Source organism: Aulonocara sp. 'chitande type north' Nkhata Bay, linkage group LG20 (assembly GCF_057382095.1).
Source record: "Aulonocara sp. 'chitande type north' Nkhata Bay isolate Kocher_YH1m ecotype deep benthic linkage group LG20, A_spYH_male_GT1.1, whole genome shotgun sequence".
Lineage (NCBI taxonomy): Eukaryota > Metazoa > Chordata > Actinopteri > Cichliformes > Cichlidae > Aulonocara > Aulonocara sp. 'chitande type north' Nkhata Bay.
In genome coordinates, this window is record NC_141363.1 from 30,479,468 (window position 1) to 30,491,703 (window position 12,236).

Genomic DNA, 12,236 nt, shown 5'->3' on the forward strand with positions numbered 1-12,236 from the left:
GTACTTTAACGGGAAGTACACTACATTCCAATAAATGCACTGTTTGTTTTGGACTAGCACAGAACTTCTCACATATGTCCCCCCTACCTTTTGTGTTAAATGTTTGCCACCTCATAATTTTCCCCAGAACTTAAAGGCATGCAATGAGAAGAAGAAGAAAAAATCCATCATGTGTGAAAAGGAGAGCTCAGGCTGAAAGTGGAATTACCCCTGACTTTTTGCCAAAAAAGAGACACTTGCAGGTCTGAGCATCACATGTCTGTCATAGGTGTTTTCCAGTCAAACTGTGTCAAACTGCAAAAGCCACTCTTGTTTTTGTTTTGTTTTGTTTTTGACTGATCGGTGTTTTCTTGTTGTTGCCACAAGAGGGGGTAAGTTACAATAATCCCCCGGTCACTACTGAGCCCTATGGCAACAGACGCACAAGCTAGAAGACCCACGGGGGCTCATCACAGCCCCACTGCTTACATCATAACGCATATTATTATTACTATTATTACTACTATTATTATTATCATCATTTCGGAATCCGTTTCGGAATCATTTCACATTAAATGGATATAGGCTACACACAGTGCATTCACGCTGTCTCATTTCCTGACTGTCCAGAGAGACAGCGAGAGGAGATACGGGGACACGGAGAGAGAGAGAGAGAGAGTGTGTGTGTGTAGGGTTAGAACTGAGAGAAGGGGAGAGAGAGCGAGAGAGAGGGAGAGAGATAGACATGCACAGAAGAGGAGGAGGAGGGGGAGGCTCCTGATACCAAGACACGGAAAAGCAGGGGAGGGAAAGAGAGAAAGAAAAAGGGGCTGGTGGAGGAAGAGGAGCGGGGAGTTGGAGAAAACGGGGAATAAGACTTACAGAGAGCATACAGAGGAGAGGAAGGAGAGTACCTAGTGCTTTGGACATCCCCTCCTTTCTTCTCTTAGGCTGTCACACCAGATTGGACTCCGAAGGACCGACACCACGTCCACCCCAGACCCCATGGGGTAACAGGTATGTCTGACTTCCTTATATTACTAGTAGCCCTTTAAAAAAATACAGCGTTCAGCCTCTCTCCCTTTGGTAACAGGTTTAAGATTTCATTGAGACGCGGCGGATATCGCAATATTTCCATGGCTTCAGGCTCTATCTTACCAACAATTAGTTTTCTGCCTCACGGAGCCATCGCGTCTACAGCTGATAGTTGGTGGGCGCACAGGTTGGAGACATGACACAATGCAACTCTTCACAAATCGTGGCGCTATAGTAGTTGGCCATCGGAAAAGCTACTGTATGAAGGCCTGTCTGTCTGTTTTTTATTTCTTTCTGTTTTTTTCTCTCTCTCAGTGCTTTTTAGTCTAGTCCGTCGGCATCATGTTAGCCACGCAGAGTGCATTTTGACAGCGATATACCCGACCGAGTGAGCAGGCAACAGTCTGAAAGTACGCCTACCTGTTCCATACGTGACAGCCAGCTGTCTATTGCGCTTGTTGATATTTGGAGAAGCTGTAATTTGTTGAATGGATACGCATATTAAAGCCATATTCCACACATTAGGCGGCGAATTATTAAACAGATAGACCAAAAAAATCTATTCCTGTCCACTTTGCTGTGTTTTTCCACATGTGTTTGAATATACTACCAAACTGCTTCAAATCCAAATGAATATTACTAGTATAAATGGGTAGTAAAATATACTTTTTTCATTGTTAGCGCGCAGGAAGAAAATGCAGTTTCCAGTTTGCGTAATTTACGACTGGTTTTGAATAAAAACCATGCACCACTTAGTCAAACGTGTCCTTTTGACTTTTCGAAAAAGCCCATCTTTTAGGTTAGGCAGGTGTATGTGACACTTGCCGACACATACGTAATTTTTCTCTTGGGGTTCGTGTCAGCTCCTCGAGTTTGACGAAACCACCGGATCCTGCTGAAATTTTTTACAAAGTTTTGAAAAGCATGACACGATATCGCCACACTGATTGGGGTGTGGGAGGATTGTGAAGCGCACACGCCGTACCAGAAAATACGAGTGATGCTCCGTACAGCCGTCTGGAGGGGATTCAAAATGAAAGCGCTCTGAGTCTGGAAGACAAGGGCTTAAACCCTCCTCCTTCTCCCCTCGATTAACCTCCGTTTGGGGGATTTCTCCAGCTGGAAATTTCTGCTGCGTCAACACCCAACCCTAGAGTACCAGACAAGACAGAGGGGGGATTTTGTTTGCAGATGGTGCTCTTGGGTATTTTTTTTCTTCTTCTTTTCTTTTTTGTAATTGTTGAGGTACAGCTGATCATCATCTGATCCGCGTTGAGAGTTGAAAAGAGAGTGGCGTCAAGTGTTTTCTGTTTATTAAAGCTGAAGCGTCTCTCCCGCTCGGTCTGTCTCCAGCGCTGTGGGTACAGTGTATGTCTGCTGTCTGTGTCTGCCCTCTCAAACCGGTCAGTTCCGTCTTCCTCCATTTTCTACCATGCTTACCATGTGAGAGGGGAACAACCCCACTTCATTCACGCTCTGTAAAGAAAACGGCGGTGGGCCCCTAGCTGTTGTGCATCCCCTGCACAGCCAGGTGAGCGCTCAGCAAAGAGATCTATGCATTGCTCTAATCACTGTCCATTATCACAGGGGATTTCAAACTTTAATATAACATAGGACAAACTTAGACTGACGCTGGGATTTATTCCTCATGAGATTATTTTAATTGTTTCATCTTGTTATGTATAACCTACATCAGTTAAAGCCTGTTTTTCAGAATAGGCAGAAGCAAAGTTACAAGTTACAAAAGTCAGCGAGAGAAGGCTGAGAAGACATACTTGGGCTTTTTTGTGCTAACACAAATCAAACAAAAACACTGCAGATTTAAATCGTGCCCTTTTGGCTTATAGCTTTGTAATGCCAGTTAGATCTAGGTCTTTTCCTCTGTTTGACATCATCTAACTGGATCTCTGGGATTAAGAGACCATCAAGCCATTTTTCCAAATTGTCTTAGGCCTCTCTCTGGATTTGTCTGGTTACTTTGTCCTTCCTACTACTCAGTTAAGAGTTGGCGCTTGATATGATAAATCCTCCAAAGTCTTTTATTCAGTAATTCAATTACTGTAGGCTTGTCTGTGTGTGTGTTTGTGTGTTTGCATGCATGCCATGCACATTTTGCAAAGTCCTCATGAGGAGTTGAAAGCCTAATTATCTTCTTTTAATGCCTACAATCCTCAGCTGTTCTGGCATTCAAACACATTTCAATATGCCATCCATACTGTCACCTTAGCTTCTTCCACAATCCTGTCTGTGGGTCCTGACATGACATCCCAGTGGGGCTGCTTCCCTAAAGTGGGGTTGTGTAGTATCATTATTGAGAACAGTGAATGTCAGTGTTTCTGTGTGTGTGTGTGTGTGTGTGTGTGTGTGTGTGTGTGTGTGTGTGTGTGTGTGTGTGTGTGTGTGTGTGTGTGTCTGCACCTCCATCTGTGTGTTCCACGGGGAGAATATAATACAGACCAAGACAACAGTTACAAGGATGAGTGGAGGAGGAGTGTAGGCGAGATCGGCCGAAAGATGGAAAAAATATTAGCTGCGCGTGTTCTTGTGGGACTGCAAAGCAGGATTTGAAGCACTTTACACTTGTGCATTCTCTCATGAATGGACCTTTTGAAGTTGATTAAACAAGATTAAGTGCATCAGCATGACTTTTCTGTCTTTTTCTCGGTTGAAACCAAAGTTTCCCATCGTGTTTGCTGGAGGCTGGCGGAGGTTGTTGCACTGAATAATATCCACACGCCGCAGCAGATTTTGGACATCTGTGGGAAACGGTGAGGGTGTGGCTGTGTGTGAATAGAGGGTGAGAAAATGAGAAGGAGGGCTCTTGGTTTGGGTGGTGGTCAGGTATGAAGCTCAAAACTATGGCCTCTTCATTGTGTGTGTGTGTGTGTGTGTGTATGAATGCAAGCCTGTAGCTGTGTAGGTGGTGCTCAGGTTGTGGGCTGAACTGTGTGGTAGCGAGTTGGTCGACTTCAGCTACGCAGACCCTGGGGATGTAGTGTACTACACCCTCACAACATCAAGCGTGTGTTCATATAAACAGTGTGGCAATACTCTAAACAGTAAGTTTATCTAATTTACAATACATTTTCCCAAAAGATAGAAGGATCAGTGCTCCACAAAGACACATTTGTCCCTGTTAACAACCTTGTACTTGATTCATCTCCCTGTCTCTATCTCTCCCTGCCAGTTTTCTCAACCCGATTGCCCCTCAGAGCTTACTTGTTAATGGGAACACCTGTTTGGTTAATTCACTGCAAAATGAACCACTTACTCTGGCATGTACATGTCTTACATGACACAACACATCTCTCTGGAGTTTTGTGACAACTCTGTTTCCTACCTGTTACATCGTGGATATTATAATTCTCACATCTATTTCATTTTTAGACAGTTTGGCACATATTAACCCCCCACCTGCCCCTACCCATATCTCTACCAGTTCCATCCCCCCATTTCGTAATAGCTCCCGAGGCCCTTTAGCTTAACTGGTTCTATAGCTCATTGTGCAGGGATGAATACAGGTGTTCCTAATCCCCATAGGGTTACACGGATGCTGTGGGGGATGTGTGTGCGTCCATGTATTTGTGTGTAACAGCTGGCTTCCATTTCTACTCATTTGACATACTCTATCTGCCCCCAGCAGAGAGAACAGGTGAGTTTAATCCATCCCCACCCCAGACCCGCACACATGTGCAGAATTACTCCCTACCTCTCACATATATCTTAATATTTCATAGCGTTGTTTGCGCTCACAGGACGTCAATGAAAATAACAATCTGTTAAGTTCCTTTCTTTCGTTACTTTGTCCCTGAATTTTAAATTAAAAGGTCGTTTCCAGTTTTTAATCTTTTTTTTTGTCTTTTACACTTCAGAAGAAAGATTGAAGTCCTGAAGGAAAATTTAAATTTGATTGCTGCTAAAAATAAATGCAAGGGAATTTTGAAAATTTTTGCTTGGGAGCTGTTGATATTGCAAAACACCTTTTTGGATCACACATTTCTGAGAAAACAGATGACGGATTTCACTTTGCGTGCTCTCACCAGGGTGTGTTTTTCTTTTATTTAGGAATGTGGAGCAGAACGGCTTTTTTTCCAGGGAGCCATCATCACACAATGCTTATCAGCTTCATGAGCAATTTTCTGGAATTGGCAACATTATCTAACAGCAGTTATGAATTGCATCAATGCGTACATTCGGGCCAGCTTGTGAAAACCGATCAGATCCTCTCCATTATTTCGTCACCGCACTTCTAATTGTTGCTTTAATATTCTGTGCGTTTTCACTTGCTCGGAAGCTGTCAAAACAAAATTGCAACAAGTGAAGTGAAGATGGCAGTTTTGCACGTCAGGTAATGCAGGCCGGTTAGATAACAAACACATATTATCTTCCAGTTAGCATTCTGTCTGTTGGTAATAAACAAACAAGAGACAAAACAGAAATTATATCTGTTTTCTTATCCCTTTAAGCTTGCTTATTTACACTACATATTTCTCCGTCTCAGGCAGTTAGCAACTGTGCCCTTCATGTTTTTTTCCATTAACGCCTTTGGTGTTAAGCTACAGATTACCCCATGTTTTAGGATATTCTGACTCAAACTTTTATATCTCTGTGGGAAGTATGAAAAAAATCAGCTTTTTAGAGTTAATCTGTCTTTTTGCATCCAAGTTATTTAAAAAAAAGGACTGATCACAGTAATTTGCAAAAGAATGACACACAAGAACAACGTCTGCGTTATGAACCTGTGATACTGTTTCACCACTCTCTAGTAATGAGCTGACATGGGACTGATTAGCGTTGTTGTTCGCATGATTTGCTTTTGTTGACAAAAAACATATTTTATCTTACCCAGACTTTCTTACCTCTTTCTAGATGATTAAATGATTTCTGCCTCTTTTGCAAATTGTTTTACTCGTCCTTGAATATTTCCAATTGTCACTGTTTTTGGCTCAGTGTCATATGTATATATGCTGGGTAGGCCGTCCTTAATGCATAATCATTACCTGGCGTAGATGAACTGGTAAACCAGTGAGAAAATACAGTCTGCACGAGCGCGCTCGCTCAGTTGAATTATTTTATCAACAAGATAGTTGGCGTCCTCGTCTCTCCACTTTGCAGAAAGGTCACCATCTCCTTAGTCAAATTTATATAAGCCATTAGAAACTTGAAGGTTTTTGGGCTTAGAAAAACCTCTTTGTTGAGGTCTGGAGTTTGCAGACTGTTGAAAGCTTCATATAAGTACATGGTTGTTAGTTGTTATTTTCCCAGTGAAAGAGTTTGTCTTTTATACACATAGTGTGAGCATTTGATGAGAAATTGAGCGGCTTTGAGCAAATACATCTTTAGAAACAGTCAACTAGCCTCGGGCTCTGGCTGGTGAGAGATTTCCATATCAAAGCTCAGGTGAGAGAACGAGACAGGGGAGGCAGAGCGAGGAAGGAAAAGAGGGAACGTGAAGGAGAGAGAATGGAGAGGGGGGTGACTGTCTTGGAGGAGGGGTGGTGGTGGTGATGAAACAGACATTCATTCCAAAAGCGCTCTAGCCCTTGTTATTCTGTTGCTTTTTTTTGTGCAGCACAGTTTAGTCTGTGTGTGTCAGTGCTGTCTGTCTCAATCTAAACTCCTGCATAAAAAAACACACACACGCAGAAAGGAAGGTTGGCAGGACTCAAATACAAACCAGCACCTTTCTGTACTCAAATAGCACACAAAAACTGTCTCTACAACCTTATGTTGACTGGCTCTGACCGCAGAAACAGTGTGTGGAGCAGAGAATGGTTTTCTCCCACTAATACTGAATAACATCTGACCTGTAAGCTTCTGCCAATATTTGGATCTCAGTTTAATATTAGTACTGTAGCATAGAGCCATCATTTTCCCTGGAACTATTTCTCTTCTTTAGCTATAAGTATCAGACCTGACCCCATGGAATTGATGGCGACACTCTAATTAATGGATAGAGTTTTCGTTTGACGCTTTCAAAGATGTGTGTGTGCCTCCGTATGTGTGTGCGTGTTTCTGACGAACATTATTCAGCTTTGTAGAGTTTTGTAATCCAGCCATGGACTCAGGCTAGAGTGCTAAAGTGCTGCTAACAAGGCCTGTTTAACATTCTCTCCCCTGCTCAACATACAATTATTCCACTTCGCTGCCATTAACATGTACAGTAGGACTGGGCTTTTAATTGGCCTGATATGACTAATGCCAGATCAACTTGGATTTGCTAATTAGTTTTTGCTTTAAAAGTGCCATCAGGACATGAAATATTCATTGATGTGAGGTGGAGCGAGGACTGTGGGTGGTATTAGTGGGATATTAGTGGTATAGGCAGGCTGCTCGAATGTGCTGGGAGAAGAGATTGAACCTACGTTGGCCTGTTGTGGTCGGTTATTCATACTTTGGGTGAGGTGTTAGTTTTTTCGTCATAATTTCAGACACCCACACACACACACACACAAAGAGAGACACGCACACAGATTCGTTGCGCACACCACCTCCTTTCTCAACATCACAAGGCCACCTCGTCGTCTCCAGCCTCCACCTCTTCTCTCTTTCTCTCCCGCTCTCACTTCCCCCTGTGCCCTTCTCCCCCTTCCCATTATTTCATCTCCTATTTTTTTCTTCTTGCCTTCTCATATCACATCCTCTTCTCTCCTAACCTTTCTGCGTTCCTTCACTTTGCCCTAGCCCCCCGTCGTCCCCGCGCCCACCTCCCCTTGCTCCGTCCCAGCTGTATCAACCTGACTTTTTTCTCTCCAGGCCTCTTCTTCCTCATCCTCTCCCTCCACTTCCTCCTCCTTCTCCAAATTCTCCTTTTCTTTTTTTCCCCTCCCACTCCTTAATCTTCCACCTCTCCTCCTCCGTCTCTCCTCCACCACCCCCTCCTCTGCTGTAAGTGGGCCAGGTGCCTCATGTGGCCTCCCCTACTCCATTTCTCATTTTTACCCTCCCTCTACTCCTTTTCTCATTTTTACCCTTTCTCTGTTCCCTTTCTCATTTTTATCCTTCCCCTTGACCCTAGCGCATATTTATACATTCTGTTAATATGAAAAGTTGCAGGGTCCAGTTTTCTGCCAAATACACCAACAGACTTAGCTCAGATGCGGTATTACCTGTGAAGATAAGCCGTTCAACTTGCAGTAAGTTTTCTGTTAGGACTGGAGGAAGTTATTTCACTTCAGAAAGGTTTTAACAAAGCTTTTTTTTGTTGTTCCAAAACCACGTCCTTTGTGTGTTTACATGTGAAATTCATAAATCAACGAAACAAGTGGACCTTTGTCATAGTGGCCGTACATTTTATGGGCTCTTCGGTGTCAGTGTAGTTCCCTTTATGAACAAAAGAGGTGAAGCCAATCCACATGGGAACAGAAGTGAGTAGGTTCACATCCCTTTTTCGGTGGCAAGGGGCAAATTTCCCCAACGGCCCTGTCACCACTCTTTCCAACACCGCATTTTCAAACATGTACGGGCACACACACACACACTAACTGAAACATGCATATGTAAGCGTCATTGTTGCTGTCTTTTTGTTCTCTTCTAGCACAGTGAGATGGCATTGAGCTTTTCACCTCTCTCTATTTTTTTTCCTCACTCTTCCTCTTTTCACTCATTGCCATTCTGTCTGCCTTTGTCTGTAGCTGGCTCTATCCCCGTGCCCTCATCTTTTTTACTCTATCTTTTTCACCCCCGCATCCCTCCCTCCCTCCTGTCTTGTATCTCACCTCCCCCCTCCTGGTTGTTTTGGTGTGTGTGCTGGTGTGTCATGAAGGGGGTGGCAGTTGATTGGTGGTTGGTGGTTTGGACAGACACCTGATACTGGCACTGGCTCACAATGTGGGAATGTGTGACTTCTTCAAAATTAGGTTTCCGTGGTGGGTGTTGTCCTTAGCAATGGTGAGCACCATGGTGAGAGTTTACACAGTGGTCCTTTTGTCCTTCCCTCGCTCATTGTGTTTCTTATGCCTTCTTCTCTTTATGAATTTACAGTTCTTTCCATTGCTGTCTGGGGGTCGGGGAGGTGGGCGGGCAAGCAGTAGTTCCAAAAGCCTGCAAGCCATGGCAGCAGTCAACAGGTGACAGTCAGCGTCACGTTCAACTTAACGCTGGCTGAGTGAAGAGACAGACAGATAAGGAGGGAGGGGGTGACAGAAAATGAGGTATCAGGACCGAAGTGAGGATTGAAGTGAAGCGTTTGTCTGATCAAGCCTCACTTTTCGTCAGTCACAGTGGACATAATGGCCTTGAGCCACTCTTCCGTCAATGCAAATGTCCTTTAAAAAGTCCCTTTTTTATAAAAAACAACAACAACAACAACAAAAAAAAACAATTACATTCCAACAAAAGAAACTTTACTTGAAACTTTACCTTAAATCCACTTCTTTTTTTTGCCAGAAGCTTTCGAAGGTATGCCATTAAAATGGAGCAGTTACTCCATGCACAGCACAGCAGCGAAACAAGGAAGACAACGAGTGTAATTGATTTTGTATCTTTGCTGATTACTCTAAGAATTTAGTCAGAAGAGGAGCTGCAGCCTTTTTGTTGAAGAGGTAGAGCCTCCATATCGATGCTATGCATTGACTAATGCCTGTGGTGATACCCTGTGTCATGTACTAAACTCTTAAGTCTTGTGGACTTAACACTAAGTGTTTAGTTCTCCAGAAGTCCACTAAGCAGTGCAGTAGATGAGAAACCTAATGAGTCTATACTGACGGTTTTCCATACTCCCTCCTTCTTCTTTTGCAGCTTGAAGGCTACTTTTTTCCACCTCCTTCCATTTCTGTTGCTTTTGTATTAGTTCCCTGTCTCTCCTCCTCTCTTTCCGTTCTCTTACATCTCCTGTCTCCCTGCCTCTTTCTTACCCTTCACTGTCTCTTTTCTGACTCCAAAATGCGAGTCTCTCTATATTTAGATACTCTTCTCCTCTCCCCTTGATTTCTCTCCCTTTATCTCACCTCCTTTTTTTTTCTGCCGTTGAAGGACAGATTTGCAAAAGCACTCCAAGATTCATCAGTGTTGTATAGCAGCTGCTTTTTGATCAGCTTGATGAGTGACAACACAGCCCCGGGCTATTATATACAAATGTGTTTTTATAAACGCTTCGCTCACTATATGTAAATCCCAGAGCTGCTCAGTAGTACAGTTAGTTTTGGGAGTGTTAGTCACGAGTGAATATTGTATGTGGAGTGCTAAGCTAATACAGTACAATGATGTGTTTTGTTTTTTTTTAATGTTTAGTTTTATGTGCGCTCCAGAGTGTTTGTGAATAAGATTAGCAGGGAGTAAAGTCTCGTAATATTTGCTCAGGGTGATGCAGGGTATGCCTGTTGAACCTGTGAGTACACACTTAAGCTGTCGTGGGTTTTTTTTTTTTTTTGCTCCCCTCTTTGCGTGAGCTCATTGTAAGCTGTGGCCCAGTGTGGATTTGAGAAAGATGCCTCTGTTTGCTGTCTGACAGAGCGACAGTCTCACCAAGTTACCCTAACACACACAGACACACTTTCTGGACGCCCGCCTCGGCACCAGATAGCGACTGGCCACCAGCAGTGAGTCACCATCATTCAGTCATTCAGCTGTACATCGAAAAACCACACACTCCAACAAACAACAATTAGCTTTCAGCTGTCAGACATTTCAGACATGTAGTCCTTGAGGCCTACTATACAATGTGATTTTTTTTTCTTTTCTTTTTTTTTTTACGTTGTCTTCCTCCTCTCCTGGTAACCCTTTGTCTCATTTCCTCCTCACTGTTCACTTGCTTTATGTGTGTATATGTGTGTGCTTGTGTCCTAGTGTGTGTTCTTGCCTGAGACCTTTGGAGCTGGTGGCTGCAGTGACTGTTTTAACAGCTCGGGAACAGCCTGCTTGTGTTCTTTGTGGTGCAGTCATGTACAGTCGTGTCTAGCTGAGTCGTGACAGGTTGCTTTTTTGCTGTGACAGGTTTTGTGTTAAGACCTATGAGAGGGTCTGGACAACCACACACACACACACACACATTTGCACACACACACACACACAGCGAGTGGCTCGCTGGCATGGAGAGGAAGAGAGAGAGAGAGATCAGAGTAAGTGTTAAATGTGAGTTCTGAGCCAGTCCGTAGCCTTATATTGTCATCATCGCTCTGGCCACAAAGCCATTTGGTGCTTTTGAAAACAGAACTGAGATTTGCCAAAATAAGAGAAACTAGAGGAGACGAGATGAGGGGATATAAAAACAAGCCCAGGGGAGAAGAGTACAATAAATGAAAATTATGCCTTTTAAACAACTTGAGTCATCAATTTTGTAATTTTATTTCGTTTGGGCTTTATTGTGACAGGGTGGTTTGAGAGTGGACGAGAAAGTTTAAGCGGGGTGAAGATACGCAGCAAATGGCTCGGGGTAGAATCAAATCTTGGCCTCTGCAGCACATATTTTACCTGCTCAACCCAGTGAGCACCCTACTGTAGTTTTGTTTTTTAGTAGCTGCTGTAGTCCAACTCATTAATGGGTAGAAGTCAAACAGCAGAATCTCTTGCTTCTTTTATGTCGAGTTTTGGCCAAGCTTAACCTTTTGTGCAAGGAAACATACAGTGGGGCAAAAAAGTATTTAGTCAGCCACCGATTGTGCAAGTTCCTCCAGCTAAAATGATGACAGAGGTCAGTAATTTGCACCAGAGGTACACTTCAACTGTGAGAGACAGAATGTGAAAAAAAAAATCCATGAATCCACATGGTAGGATTTGTAAAGAATTTATTCGTAAATCAGGGTGGAAAATAAGTATTTGGTCAATAACAAAAATACAACTCAATACTTTGTAACATAACCTTTGTTGGCAATAACAGAGGTCAAACGTTTACTATAGGTCTTTACCAGGTTTGCACACACAGTAGCTGGTATTTTGGCCCATTCCTCCATGCAGATCTTCTCGAGAGCAGTGATGTTTTGGGGCTGTCGCCGAGCAACACGGACTTTCAACTCCCGCCACAGATTTTCTATGGGGTTGAGGTCTGGAGACTGGCTAGGCCACTCCAGGACTTTCAAATGCTTCTTACGGAGCCACTCCTTTGTTGCCCGGGCGGTGTGTTTTGGATCATTGTCATGTTGGAAGACCCAGCCTCGTTTCATCTTCAAAGTTCTCACTGATGGAAGGAGGTTTTGGCTCAAAATCTCACGATACATGGCCCCATTCATTCTGTCCTTAACACGGATCAGTCGTCCTGTCCCCTTGGCAGAAAAACAGCCCCATAG

The 12,236-nt window shown here is 43.5% G+C and overlaps 1 protein-coding gene across 2 annotated transcripts in view; it reads left to right on the forward strand.

The window, feature by feature from the left end:
* The first annotated feature begins 417 nt into the window (after window positions 1–417).
* The window catches only part of zbtb46 (zinc finger and BTB domain containing 46), a 57,075-nt gene continuing 45,256 nt past the window's right edge, over window positions 418–12,236 (forward strand). Inside the window, exon 1 of one of the 2 annotated variants that reach the window (XM_086278283.1) lies at window positions 418–996. The gene's annotated coding sequence lies outside the window, so the exon portion shown is untranslated. The remainder of the gene's footprint in view (window positions 997–12,236) is intronic. The other variant, XM_086278282.1, reaches the window with a different exon arrangement.